The sequence below is a fragment of the Scyliorhinus torazame genome, chromosome 1, assembly GCF_047496885.1.
Source record: "Scyliorhinus torazame isolate Kashiwa2021f chromosome 1, sScyTor2.1, whole genome shotgun sequence".
NCBI lineage: Eukaryota > Metazoa > Chordata > Chondrichthyes > Carcharhiniformes > Scyliorhinidae > Scyliorhinus > Scyliorhinus torazame.
This window is the reverse complement of record NC_092707.1, coordinates 128,934,131-128,949,419: the sequence shown is the minus strand read 5'-3', so window position 1 is coordinate 128,949,419 and position 15,289 is coordinate 128,934,131. Positions and strand designations below refer to the sequence as shown.

The 15,289-nt window shown below is 48.0% G+C and overlaps 1 protein-coding gene and 1 pseudogene across 1 annotated transcript in view; one reads left to right on the top strand and one right to left on the bottom strand.

Annotated features, from left to right (window-relative positions):
* Positions 1-15,289, bottom strand: part of LOC140412395 (uncharacterized) — a 348,002-nt gene that overhangs the window by 237,188 nt on the left and 95,525 nt on the right. The gene's annotated exons all lie outside the window — the stretch shown is intronic.
* On the top strand, positions 855-1,583 carry LOC140412379 (MORN repeat-containing protein 5 pseudogene; annotated as a pseudogene).

Genomic DNA, 15,289 nt, shown 5'->3' with positions numbered 1-15,289 from the left:
AAGGACTGTTTTGGACACCGTTTCTTTACAGTGTCAAATCATGATGCTTGTGCAGAGACCCTTATGCACAGTAAGCAGTCAAAATAATCAGAACTTTAATATCAGCCACAAGCATCAACCACTTGGCCACACAGCCAGCTCAGAGTTACTAATTCCCCTGTATACTGGATTTTAAATTGACAACTACATCAGATGACGTAGCAATACTTTGGCTAGCATTGTCATATCTCTTGATGCCAGGGTAGGATTTTGACACATGCAATGTCTTTATTTCCTCACCCACATATTCCCCCTGCAATCTAGACAATCATTTGATGCCTCAAACTTAACACAGGGTTAACTTGAGATATATTATACACTTTTCAACCTTGGCCAGGTCCTGAACAAGAGACCTTGTCCTTTCAACCTACTTTTCAGTTTCTGGCATTTAGTCTGATGGACAACCTGAAGCAAAAGTGAGGCCGACCTACCATCAGGGTGCAAGCCTGCGAAGCCTTCAACGTGGTGAGGAGGAGGCTCTGGCCAACAGTTGTCAAGGGGAACAGCGGGGAGATTCGCGACATTGAGGCAAGGACTCAGGAGGGCGGACAACCTACCAAAAGGAACAGAGGTCACCAGGTCAGATATCCAGCAGCAGCCAGCCAGGCAGGAGCACACGCGGTCATCGAGGCCCGGCCACGTATGCAATAGCCGAGGGGTGAGCAAAGCAGCAGTTGGGATATCATTGTAGCCATTCAACAGTGACCACACAAAACCTTTCCCTACACAATGTTCCCTGCACCAACACTTTTTCGATATGCTGAATTCACATGGGATTAAAGGCGTTTGTTAAGAAGAGCCCAGAGGCGCCCTCCTCCCAGGCCATGGAGTACACAGGCAGCAGCTATGTTGGGGACTACCAAAATGGCAGGATGGAGGGCTATGGGGTGTATACCCTCCCGACAGAAACAAGATATGAGGGAGGAATGAAAGATGGCATGTTTCATGGTCAAGGAACCTTATACTTTCCGAATGGAAGCAAATATGTAGCCACCTGGGACAGTGGAGCCATAATAGAGGGTGACTACATATTTGCAGATGGATTGGAATATGAAGAAGACTGGACATATTGTGATAGTTATGACAGGCGCTTTTACACTGAAATATGTAATGGATTGAAACCAGCAGGTCGTTCCCAACTCACAAACCTGGATCCGCCGAGAACAATTCCGGAAGGACATTATGACTGTGGTGATGGTTTCTATAACCCTGTAACCAGAGTAATCACTGGTTACAACAATAAATTTCTTCGTAATGCTGATGATGATGAGCATGAATGGATAGTCCGGACCTGTCGGAAGGGTTGGGATCAGATAACGGGATACAAGCCTGAACTACACCAGCAGCAACTACCCAAATACCCTTCATGATTGGGGCTGAGCATCATGATACCCACGATAATGCCTCACAGTATCCTCATTACTTCGGGGGGGTTTGAATTGTGTAATAAATCTTACAGAATTTGTCGGATGTAAATGCTTCTGACAAATTATCCTTTACTCTAAAAGAATAAATTAATTCACAAATTAAAAAAAAAAAAAGAAGAGCCCAGAGGAATGAACCTTTATTATAGCATCGTTCTGGCCCGGTTCCAGGTAGGCTTTGAGACATGTCTATGAAGGCAGTTTAAGGTTACTGTCTCTGTACTGATCGGGTCGCCCTGGCTTGAGCTGCTCTCTGTTAACATGGAACTACAAAGGTAGTTGTTTGTATTGCTCAGAATACCAGACAGCCTGAACTAATCCTCACGTGCAACAATTGCTGAATAAGGCCCTGATAAAGGGTTTCATAAATCATTCTTTTGTTCAACTTTCTTAGAGAAAAAATACAAGAGATTAACAATGAAGTGATATTAATATAGAAACAAATTATCTTCTATCCATTTCCAGCTGATTAGACAAGAAGCAATACACACTGCTGCTTCATGAAGTTTGCGCATTCTCCCCGTGTCTGCGTGGGTCTCACCCCCACAACCCAAAGATGTTAGGAGGATTGGGCATGTTAAATTGCCCCTTAATTGGAGAAAAGATAATTGAGTACTCTAAATTTATTTGAAATAAAATGAAATGAAGATCCATGCCCTTCCACACACACCCTTGTCCAGTAAAACATGTACAATCTTACAAACTTTACTTAGTCATTAGTTAAAACTTTTACAGTGCAAGGTGTACTTGTGTCAGCTGTAGCTCAGTTGGTTGCAATGTTGTTCCTGAATCTGAAGGGTTCAAGTCCGCTTCGGTGGACATAAAGGATCTCTCTGTACTATTTCAGGTAAGAACAGGGATGTTATCCCTGGAGCCCTGGGCACTATCCATCCCTCAAACAACATAATTAAAACCTAGATTCCCTGGTCATTTCACATTGCTGTTTGTGGGAGATGACTGTGTGCAAACTGGCTGCCACATTACAACAGTGGCGGCACTTGTTAGTTGTAAAGTGCTATGGAACAGGTTGTGGTTGAAAGAGGCACTGTATAAATGCAATCCTTCATTGTGTTGTTCGAGGGTCATGATTCCTGTTTTGGGAATTTTTCATTAAAATTTTCAATCCCGGTCCAAGACTCAAATTTTGCATTGACCGTTGATTTTTAACATTCAAATTAGAAGATTTGAAGGGTGAAACTTTCCACGAAGATGGGGAAATGGCCAGGGAGTGAGATTAATTAGATAGGTGCAGAGACGATGGGCTGAATGTCCTTCTTCTGTGTTGCATCATTCTATGATTTTAGGATATAACGGAGGCCCAACAAGAGGGTCATAAACAGCTAGTTCCAATTAGCATCTATTTCACAAATAATAAGCTGTCTTCAGTGACAGTCCTTTTAATGCAATATGTCAATTTAGGTAGAAGCCCTCCGAAACCTATAATTGATTCATGAAACCCCAATACCCAGGAGGTATTGACTGGAGTGTTCAAACAGTTCTCCGTCCTTTTCCCTCCCCCACCCCCCTCTCAAATCAACAGGAAACAGCCATTTCATAAAGGACTCAGCATTTTCCAATTTACTGCACAGCCAGGTAAGAGGATTAGAAATGCTCAAAGCTTCAGATTAATGTCACTCTTCAGCAGATGGCTACAGAATCCAACATCTTTTCAACGAGTCTGCTTGGTTACGCCTGACGACAGCCACGCTAAGGGTCCAGGCTGCCAGAGCGGAAGCTCTTTGAGGCTATCTGAACAACTTTGTAACACAGTGTGTGCGCTGGCATCAGTGCTGAACACAGTCCCTGAAAAGGCCAATGACAGCACAATGGATCCCACTGCTTTTATCCCTTACCCCTCCCTTATTTCTCCACTGCCACAGACAAATCCATGATGATAGAATCCCATAATTACACAGAAGGAGGCCATTCGGTCCATTGTGCTTATGCTGGCTTTTTGAAAGAGCTTTCCAATTAGTCCGTCTCCTTTGCTCTTCCCTTGTGGCCACGTACTGCAGTTAAAAAACAATGTTACGACTTCCGGGTGCGGCGATGACCAGCTGAGTCGCACGTTTCGGCAGCTCCCTGTGAAACGGACTTTTGGGCTCTTGATAGGAGCCCCAACGGCAATTTTGACGGCTAAAAACACTGTGCGGTAAACCAGAAGGGAATCCCCCCTGGATACGGATGGAAAAAAGAGGAGTAAGTGGCCAGATTGCAGTGGATCCTTTAGAACAGCGGCAAGGAAGGCAAGCAAAAACCAAGATGGCGTCGGAAGGTGGCAGTTTAACATGGGGCCCTGAACAACAAGAGTTCTTGAAATGCTGTGTGGAAGAGATCAAAAAGGAAATGAAGAAAGAGCTGTTGGCCCCGATAATACAGGCGATTGAAGGGCTAAAGGAGGAACAAAAGACCCAGGAGCGGGAGCTTCGGGTCGTGAAGGCAAAGGCAGCCGAGAATGAGGACGACATACAGGGCCTGGTGGTGAGGACGGAGACGCAGGAGGCACATCAGAAACGATGTGTGGAAAGGTTGGAGGCACTGGAAAACAACGCAAGGAGGAACAACCTGAGGATTCTTGGTCTTCCTGAAGGTGTGGAGGGAGCGGACGTCGGGGCATATGTGAGCACGATGCTGCACTCGTTAATGGGAGCGGAGGCCCCGGCGGGTCCGTTGGAGGTGGAGGGAGCATACCGAGTGATGGCGCGAGGACCGAGAGCAGGAGAAATTCCCAGAGCCATAGTGGTGAGATTCCTCCGTTTTAAGGATAGAGAAATGGTCCTTAGATGGGCGAAGAAAACTCGGAGCAGTAAATGGGAGAACGCGGTGATCCGCGTTTATCAAGACTGGAGTGCGGAGGTGGCGAGAAGGAGGGCGAGCTTTAATCGGGCCAAGGCGGTGCTTCATAAAAAGAAGATAAAATTTGGAATGCTGCAACCGGCAAGACTGTGGGTCACATATCGAGGGAGGCACCACTACTTTGAGACGGCGGATGAAGCGTGGACTTTTATTGTGGAAGAAAAACTGGAATGAGCGGGTTATTAAAAAGAACGTTTGAACAAAGTAGTGGGGCGAATGTGGGGGGCAAAGAGGGGTTTTATGTACTAATCCTGCGATGTGGTAACTTTTCTCTCTCCCACAGGTGGTGATGGGGGGAGAAGGGGAGGTGGAGGAGATGGGGCGTTGGCCATTGGGGGCGGGGCCAAGGGAGAAGCGCGGGCTTGGTTCCCGCGCTATGATAATCATGGCGGGAATAGAGAAGCAGGAAGGAGGGGGCGTCGCACGGTGCGAGCCGAGGTCACGGGGGGAAGCCGAGGTCAGCCAGAGTTTGCTGACTTCTGGGAGCAACATGGGGGGAGTAACTACGCTAGCGGGGGATCTAGCGGGGTGGGTGGGAGGGGGGAATTACTGGGTTGCTGCTGCTGGGGAGAGGGGGGGGCTGGTATGGGAGAGGATGGGCGGGGGGGCACCGCCTGGGGGAGATACAGCTGCGTGGGAACCAGGTGAGGAGCTGGAAAAAGGTGATGGCTAATCGACAAGGGGGGGGGTGTAGGAAGCCCCCCAACTCGGCTGATCACGTGGAACGTGAGAGGGCTGAACGGGCCGATAAAGAGGGCACGGGTACTCGCACACCTTAAGAAACTTAAGGCAGATGTGGTTATGTTACAGGAAACACACCTGAAACTGATAGACCAGGTTAGGCTACGCAAAGGATGGGTGGGGCAGGTGTTCCATTCGGGGCTAGATGCGAAAAACAGGGGGGTGGCTATATTAGTGGGGAAGCGGGTAATGTTCGAGGCAAAGACTATAGTGGCGGATAACGGGGGCAGATACGTGATGGTGAGTGGCAAACTACAGGGGGAGACGGTGGTTTTGGTAAACGTATATGCCCCGAACTGGGATGATGCCAATTTTATGAGGCGGATGCTAGGACGCATTCCGGACCTAGAGATGGGAAAGCTGATAATGGGGGGAGATTTTAATACGGTGTTGGAACCAGGGCTGGATAGGTCGAAGTCCAGGACTGGAAGGAGGCCGGCAGCAGCCAAGGTACTTAAAGATTTTATGGAGCAGATGGGAGGTGTAGACCCGTGGAGATTTAGCAGACCTAGGAGTAAGGAATTCTTGTTTTTCTCCTATGTCCATAAAGTCTACTCGCGAATAGACTTTTTTGTGCTGGGTAGGGCATTGATCCCGAAGGTGAGGGGAACGGAGTATACGGCTATAGCCATTTCGGATCACGCTCCACACTGGGTGGACTTGGAGATAGGGGAGGAAACAGGAGGGCGCCCACCCTGGAGAATGGACATGGGACTAATGGCAGATGAGGGGGTGTGTCTAAGGGTGAGGGGGTGCATTGAAAAGTACTTGGAACTCAATGATAATGGGGAGGTCCAGGTGGGAGTGGTCTGGGAGGCGTTGAAGGCGGTGGTTAGAGGGGAGCTGATATCAATAAGGGCACATAAAGGGAAGCAGGAGAGCAAGGAACGGGAGCGGTTGCTGCAAGAACTTTTGAGGGTGGACAGACAATGTGCGGAAGCACCGGAGGAGGGACTGTACAGGGAAAGGCAAAGGCTACATGTAGAATTTGACTTGCTGACTACAGGCACTGCAGAGGCACAATGGAGGAAGGCACAGGGTGTACAGTACGAATATGGGGAGAAGGCGAGCAGGTTGCTGGCACACCAATTGAGGAAAAGGGGAGCAGCGAGAGAAATAGGGGGAGTGAGGGATGAGGAAGGAGAGATGGAGCGGGGAGCGGAGAGAGTGAATGGAGTGTTCAAGACATTTTATAAAAAATTATATGAAGCTCAACCCCCGGATGGGAGGGAGAGAATGATGGGCTTCTTGGATCGGCTGGAATTTCCCAAGGTGGAAGAGCAGGAAAGGGTGGGACTGGGAGCACAGATCGAGGTAGAAGAAGTGGTGAAAGGAATTAGGAGCATGCAGGCGGGAAAGGCCCCGGGACCGGATGGATTCCCAGTCGAATTCTATAGAAAATATGTGGACTTGCTCGCCCCGGTACTGACGAGGACCTTTAATGAGGCAAAGGAAAGGGGACAACTGCCCCCGACTATGTCTGAAGCAACGATATCGCTTCTCTTAAAGAAGGAAAAGGACCCGCTACAATGCGGGTCCTATAGACCTATTTCCCTCCTAAATGTAGATGCCAAGGTCCTGGCCAAGGTAATGGCAATGAGAATAGAGGAATGTGTCCCGGGGGTGGTCCACGAGGACCAAACTGGGTTTGTGAAGGGGAGACAGCTGAACACGAATATACGGAGGTTGTTAGGGGTAATGATGATGGCCCCACCAGAGGGAGAAACGGAGATAGTACTGGCGATGGATGCCGAGAAAGCATTTGATAGAGTGGAGTGGGATTATTTGTGGGAGGTGTTGAGGAGATTTGGTTTTGGAGAGGGGTATGTTAGATGGGTGCAGCTGTTGTATAGTGCCCCAGTGGCGAGCGTGGTCACGAATGGACGGGGATCTGCATATTTTCGGCTCCATAGAGGGACAAGGCAGGGATGCCCTCTGTCCCCATTATTGTTTGCACTGGCGATTGAGCCCCTGGCGATAGCGTTGAGGGGTTCCAAGAAGTGGAGGGGAATACTCAGGGGAGGAGAAGAGCACCGGGTATCTTTGTATGCGGACGATTTGCTACTATACGTGGCGGACCCGGCGGAGGGGATGCCAGAAATAATGCGGATACTTGGGGAGTTTGGGGATTTTTCAGGGTATAAATTGAACATGGGGAAAAGTGAGTTGTTTGTGGTGCATCCAGGGGAGCAGAGTAGAGAAATAGAGGACCTACCGTTGAGGAAGGTAACAAGGGACTTTCGTTACCTGGGGATCCAGATAGCTAAGAATTGGGGCACATTGCATAGGTTAAATTTAACGCGGTTGGTGGAACAGATGGAGGAGGATTTCAAGAGATGGGATATGGTATCCCTGTCAATGGCAGGGAGGGTGCAGGCGGTTAAGATGGTGGTCCTCCCGAGATTCCTCTTTGTGTTTCAGTGCCTCCCGGTGGTGATCACGAAGGCTTTTTTTAAAAGGATTGAAAAGAGCATCATGGGTTTTGTGTGGGCCGGGAAGACCCCGAGAGTGAGGAAGGGATTCTTACAGCGTAGCAGGGATAGGGGGGGGCTGGCACTACCGAGCCTAAGTGAGTATTATTGGGCCGCTAATATTTCAATGGTGAGTAAGTGGATGGGAGAGGAGGAGGGAGCGGCGTGGAAGAGATTAGAGAGGGCGTCCTGTAGGGGGACTAGCCTACAGGCTATGGTGACAGCCCCATTGCCGTTCTCACCGAGGAACTACACCACAAGCCCGGTGGTGGTGGCTACACTGAAGATTTGGGGACAGTGGAGACGGCATAGGGGAAAGACTGGAGCCGTGGGGGGGTCCCCGATAAGAAACAATCATAGGGGGGAATGGATGGGGGATATGGAATGTGGCAAAGAGCAGGAATAACGCAACTGAAAGATCTGTTTGTGGATGGGAAGTTCGCGAGTCTGGGAGCGCTGACCGAGAAATATGGGTTGCCCCAAGGGAATGCATTCAGGTATATGCAACTGAGGGCTTTTGCGAGGCAACAGGTGAGGGAATTCCCGCAGCTCCCGGCACAAGAGGTGCAGGACAGAGTGATCTCAAAGACATGGGTGGGGGATGGTAAGGTGTCAGATATATATAGGGAAATGAGGGACGAAGGGGAGACTATGGTAGATGAACTAAAAGGGAAATGGGAAGAAGAGCTGGGGGAGGAGATCGAGGAGGGGCTGTGGGCAGATGCCCTAAGCAGGGTAAACTCGTCGTCCCCGTGTGCCAGGCTAAGCCTGATTCAGTTTAAGGTATTACACAGGGCACATATGACTGGAGCACGGCTCAGTAAATTTTTTGGGGTGGAGGATAGGTGTGCGAGGTGCTCGAGAAGCCCAGCGAATCATACCCATATGTTTTGGTCATGCCCGGCACTACAGGGGTTTTGGATGGGGGTGACAAAGGTGCTTTCAAAAGTAGTAGGAGTCCGGGTCGAACCAAGCTGGGGGTTGGCTATATTTGGGGTTGCACAAGAGCCGGGAGTGCAGGAGGCGAGAGAGGCCGATGTTTTGGCCTTTGCGTCCCTAGTAGCCCGGCGCAGGATATTGCTAATGTGGAAAGAAGCCAAGCCCCCGGGGGTGGAGACCTGGATAAATGACATGGCGGGGTTTATAAAGCTAGAGCGGATTAAGTTCGTCCTAAGGGGGTCGGCTCAAGGGTTCACCAGGCGGTGGCAACCGTTCGTCGAACACCTCGCAGAAAGATAGACGGAATGGGAAAAAGAAGGCAGCAGCAGCAGCCCAGGATTTGGGGGGGGGGGGGGGGGGCGGAGGAGGAACCAGAAGGACTCTCAGGGTTGTTAATATATACTGTATAATATGTATAGGTCGTTGCTACAGATAATTATATATTGGACTGTTAAATTATATTTTTGGAGAGTGTTACTTGTGACAAGGCAGTTGCCAATTAGGGCTAGTTTTCATTTTTGTTATTTATTATTTATTCATTTTTTGTTTATAAAATAGGTCATTGTTATTTGTGTTGTTATAATATTGTGTAAAGGATGCACAATGTACTGTGTTGGTTGACCAAAACTTTTCAATAAAATATTTAATTTAAAAAAAACAATGTTACTTTGTTACCTAGTTAATAACCTAAATTTCTCATTTCACCTAATTTTCCATGTAAAACAAATCTAAATTAATTTTAAATATTTGGAAATGTTTCTGCTCCCCCCTCAAATTATATTCCGGGGGCTGCCCTCCATTCCTGTGCCCAAGCAGCACGGGGAGTGAATATTGGCGGGCTATTTGACTGTGGAAGGAGTCAGGGTAACCCCACTCCCATGTTCATACCCTGTACAGGCTTGGTTTTGGACCTTGAATCTCCTTTGTCTGCATCCCTCAGTGGCCTCACTTAATGATGCAGTTATTCAGCTGTGCAATCGAGGGAGCCCAGAGATCATTAGTGATGGCCTGTCTGTACAGAAGAATTTTGCTCCTCCTCCCATAGGAACGGAGGGGATGAGATTACTTATTAAAAGGATCTGGACTGTGCTGTCACCTCTTGCCAATTACATTTTCCCATTAACCAATTCTTCTCTCAAGTACAAGAGTTGTTGACTTCATACTTGGATCCAAACTTGACATCCAAAGCTTCCTAACTTGTGACACTCGCCCATCCCTCCTGTGCTTTCTGCCCTACACTGGCTCTTGGTTTGTCAGCACTGCAGTTTTAAATCATCACCCCTGTTTCCAAATCCCTCCGTGGACTGGCTGCTCCCTATCTTTATAACCTCCTCCTGCCCCACAACTCTCCAAAATCCCTCAGTTCCTTCAAGTTTTGCCTCTTACACATCCCCCAGTTTCACTCATCCCACCATTGGCAGCCATTCCTTCAGCAGCTTGAATGATAGGTTCTGGACTTCCCTCTCTAAACGTCTCCATCTCTTTCACGGCTCTGTTAACCTACCTCTTTGACCAGGTTTTTCTTCAACTCTCCTAGATGCTGTTCACTCAGTGTTTGCCATTTAACAAATCTGTGAATTGCCTCAGGAACATTTTGCGACATTAAAGGGGCTCCAGAAAGGCAAGTTGTTGTCATGCTCCAGTACTCTGATCATGGGTTGAATTTAATGCAGCCACTGCCCTGGGAAACATGGCGGCAATTAACCGTGAGAGAGGCCTAGCCTCAGTCTCCCGGCGCTGATTAAATCAGAGAACTGAAGAAACTGACAGGATTCCTGGTCAATTAGGCTCCTTAATGAGCCAATTGACACCCACTATCCCTGCGCCCATTGCAGTGTTGCAGTGGTTCAGGTATTACTTTTTCTGAGTTACAACGCCAGGGCTCAGAGTGTGAACAAGTGGCAAACCCCTAATCCAGCTCCATGCCTGCTCCAAAAACCAATTCAAATTCAAATTGAATCCAATTCATGGTCTCCACAAGAGAGACATACCAGATCTGAGCCAAAAGGCAGAGCAGATTAAATGGAGGTGACAGAGCTTTCCCATGCCCTCAGGAGGCGGTTGTTGTTATATGTTCTATGTTTCGTAGATGTCATGAAGAGGTTCCGAGTCTTGTCTGGTTGAACATTAAGTGTTTATTTGTAACAGATAACTATGTACATATATATATATATGTGTGTACAGCCCAATCTATGAGTTAACTCCATGCTTGCTTCTACACAGGGCATACCGTGTCTTTTTACATCACACCGTGTTTCCCAGTCTCACATTGACCCTTGTTATGCCAGACCTTTATACCATGGGCGGGATTCTGTGATCCTGAGGCTAAGTGTTGCCGCCATCAGAAACGCCGTCGCGTTTCCCGATGGCGTCAACATGGCATCAGGATCAGCAATATGGGCCAGCACGGCACTGGAGCAACCCATGCCGTTCTAGCTGCTGATCCCGGCGTCAACTAGGCGACGCTGGGTCCGCGCATGCGCACTGGCACCGGCGCCAATGCGTGCATGCGCAGTGGCTCCCTTCTCCGTGCCAGCCCCAACGCAACATGGCGTAGGGCTACAGGGGCTGGCGCAGAAGAAAGGAGGCCCGCAGCACGAGAAGCCGGCCTGCCGAACGGTGGGCCATGATCGCGGGCCAGGCCACAACGGGGGTCCCCCCCCCCCGGAATCGGACCCCCCACCCACCCCCACAGGCCGCCCTCAGGTCCTTCCACGCCGAGGTCCCGCCGGCTGAGAGCAGGTTAGAACGCCGCCGGTGGGACTCGGGATTTTTGCTACGGCCGCTCTGCCCATCCCGGGCCGAGAATCGGCGGGGGGGGGCACGTAGAGCGGCTTCCAACCGGCAGCGCGCCAACCACGCCGGTGCCAATTCTCCACTCTGCGGAGAATCGCGGACCGGTGGCGTGGCGCGCTTCGTGCTGTTCGTGGCGATTCTCCGGCCCGGCCCTGGGCTGAGAGAATCCCGCCCCATATTTGCCAGCAACCTTCCGGGGGTGGGGTCCTCGCCCATATCAAGCATACTGTTCCCATTCGAGAGACCCACCATTGGACAATGAGGTGGTCACTGAAAGAGGCCTTTGCCTCCAATCCTAATGCCTCCCCTCTCTGGGAATGCCGAACAGTGGCCACTTAAGTATCTGAAAGGCACTTGATTCTGTCAGGCTTCCCCATGGAATTTGACCGGGTATCCCTGCTGGTTCTCCAGCATGGAGGTGGGCTGGGATGTCCAGTGAGTCTCACTGGCCCAAAAGAATTCCAGTCAAGTTTGAGACTTGAAAATTAACACTGGGAGTTTCCTTGAAGTGGGGAAGGACATGTGAGCCTGGCGACTAATTGGCCAATTTAGAGAATATCACTGATGGGTGACTGTTCCCCAGTGTTGTGACCCCAATGCGACCCTGACATTGGGGTCCTGATCCGAAGGGCAAATTCCTGCCTCCTATTTGTCTATTAAATTGGAGGTAAAAGGTCCCACTACACCACGCAGAGAAAAACTGGGTAGTTGGTCAGTGTTCTGTCCAGTAGCTATCTGTGGACCAACACAAATTCATTGATCATTTAACTCACTGCTGTGGATCTTTCAAAATGTAAACAGCCCACTGCCCACCGACATCCTAAAGGTGCCCGTCGCAGTGATATTATTCAAGGTCCTTGGCTGGAATGTCATAAATGTGGATACTGGCCTACACAATATAGGTCAGGAAAACTGTTGCAGTGTTAGCAGCATTGTGGCAGTATGGCATCAAACTACTCCTTCCAATCCTTCTAAAATGCTATTGAAACAAAGAAGAGCTGTCACAGCATTTAAGCAAGAACGATCGAAATTCGATAGGTTTTGAACACAGGCTGCCTTTTAACAAAACCAAGATATTAATGGGAAAAGATCCAACTCTGAAATATTTATGAATCAATCCTGTCCTGGCGCAGACACTCTGATCGAAGTCAGTCTATTATGGGAGTACATAAGTAATAAAATATACTAATTGAAAATGAAGGAACCATCGAGCCTTACAACCTGAACATGTTACCTCGGGAGCAGGCGTCAAACGAGTCTCAGTTTGTGCACAAGAGGAGGAAATGAGGAAGATGAGAGGGAAAGGGATTCTTGCACCGATGATTATTTCTGCGATGGTAACCGTTTATTTTTAATTCTTGTTATAAGGAAAAACCAACGCCCACCCATCCCCTTCCCCTGTATTAATGTCAGTGGTGTGTTTCAGATTCAATACAAATAGCAGGAAAAGGCTACAATCCACTTCAATGGAAACTAGGAAAGGCGGATATGTTATCTCCAGGGTCCAATAAAATTCAGAAGGATCCTTTATAACTCTGAATTGATAACTGGACATCTATTGATCTCAGCTATTCAATTCATTCTGGAAAAAGCAGTGTTTGCAGCTTTTTGTTCAATAGTGGCCCCAGAAGATTATCTTGCGAGGTCATGTGGTCCACAGGAAGAAGCAACTTTTCCCTTTTACACTCCTTTAAAGATCCTGCCTCCTAAACTTCAGTGTCGGGAGTTTAATCGCACCAACACCCACATGGATGTACAATGGATCTCTTTTAAATGACAATAATCGTTCAATGTGATGATCGGAACAATGGGGTGGAACGAGTTGGTCATTACTTCCCTGTACATTTTCAGCCACTGTAACCACGTAACAGCTTTTAAGGAAAGGAAGTTGGAGATTACAATCTGATTAGGTCTGCTGCAGGACAATTCTTCAAACAGAAAATAGGAACTTCAAGGGCCAAAATCAGCAAATTACTCAGAAAAGGTGCCTAATTTCCTCAGTGTATAACTTGTATTTATATCAGTTTTGATGAGGCCTTTCATCCTTCATTTGTTATACTCACGTAACAACTGAGTAATCACTGCTTTAAGAATAATGTACAAAAGGAGCAGCTATTTCCTGCTGTTCTTCCTAACCTGCAGATACTCTGGCGATGGATGGATTGAGCTAATGAGGAGAAGCCAAGCTGCCAAACAAGGAAACCTTCCAACATGGTACAACAGACAGGGGTGGGTTGTAATCGGATCGAAGTGTAACCAGAAGGTAATGAAGGTCTTCACTGAACCCATGCCTTTAAAGTGGAAGAACCCTGCAAAGTATTTCACCAAGGAGAAAACAATAAGATGCAAGCCTCCTGCTCTTCTTCAAAATGGTGCCACGAGATCTTTCACGTCCGCCTGAGGGGGCAAGTCACAGCCTTGATCTGATCCAAAAGGTAGCACCCCTGACAGTACAGTACTTAAGGCAGTCAGCCTGGATTCCGTGCGCAAGTTCCTTGAATGGCATTTTAACCCACAATCTTCTGACCTAGAGGCCATGGTGCAACCTAAGAGCTACTCCTAAGAACAGGTAGAATATGTTCATCCACTCAGATATGGCATTAGGCTGTCGCGCAATGAGTTGAGTAGAGTCTGGCCAAACACCAAACTCTGACTGCTTCTGGATATCAATATCAAACAAAGAGAAGTCATTCAAAATACCAAGTCTAGAGTGAGTTACCAAGTCTGGCTGGATATATTCCTGGAGGTTTCATCACCCCGTCGACAATTGCTCTTGCCCAGTAAAAGTTGCTTTCCTCCGTTCTTCCCATCGTCAATATTTTACAACTAGTGAACAAAAATGTTAAACAATGGACTGAAAACATCAGCCATTTTAATGCCCCTACAACAGTAAGCAAGAGTTTGATCTTTACTTCCTGGGGTCTCCAGGGCAATCTTGGAGGATTGGTAACCTCTTGGACATCCTCATTTGGTAAATTATCTCCTCCCGTGCCACCAGCTCCAAAGCACCCTGCTGAACCTCAACTCATTGCTGACACAGGGTAGCTGATATGATTTCAACACAGCAAACACACACTCCAAAAAGTCATTTACTACTTTAAATGCATTGATCTATTTTGATTCTCATGGTGTTGTTAGAATGCAAGGTTCTGCTCTCTCTGCGGGCCCACCAGCACTGTTTCCAGATTCAGCCCAGGCTAACACTGTAGTGAGCAATGGCATCAACAGATCTATCTATAAATAACGGCTGAGGTGATTTTGACACGTAACTTGCTCTCTGCATTGATCTGATATAGTTCAAGCAACAGGAAGTAATAAATAACATGGGACACAACAGTAAAATCAAAATCAAGTCAAGGACACTGAAATATTGTTCTCCTTGTTCAGAGCCATAACACTGAATGCTCTTGGTGTCAATATGAACACAACTATTTCTATAGCAAATGGAATGAATGCATATGTCAACAGTCCCTTAATATCACACTTCTCTACATGAGCATGTACCAAGAAGGGCCATCCACTGTTCTCTAAGGTCCATTTATAAAAATCCAGAGGCGAAAAACAGGCTGTTGATTCGCTTACACCCATTTTATACAGTCTGACAAAGTCAGGATTAACCCCCATTGACAGGATTATGGGTTTGGTATCAGGACCTTGATATTGGAGTCAGAAATGGGGGTCTAACCTCACATTGTGGCAGCAGCAGTCAACTAGCTGTGATTTTCGCCAAATCGGCCAACTGGCAGCTGGAACCCACGTTCGCTGTCTAATTAAGGTCCAACGGTGGGCTCCTGAAGCTGAAGGGCCAATAGGAAACCCTCCAGCTCAGAAGATGCTGTAGCCTGCAGTTACAGGTAAGAGTGAGAGAGGGCGCCTTCATTCTGAGGCACCTTCTCAGCAACGTTTAAAACTTTGCAATTAAAAAATCGTCACAACCGCCAGGCCACAATTGTGGAGGGGGAATACGTAGCCCTCCGCGTCCATTCTCAGCCCCACATGGGGGCACAAATTCTGTTCCATGTG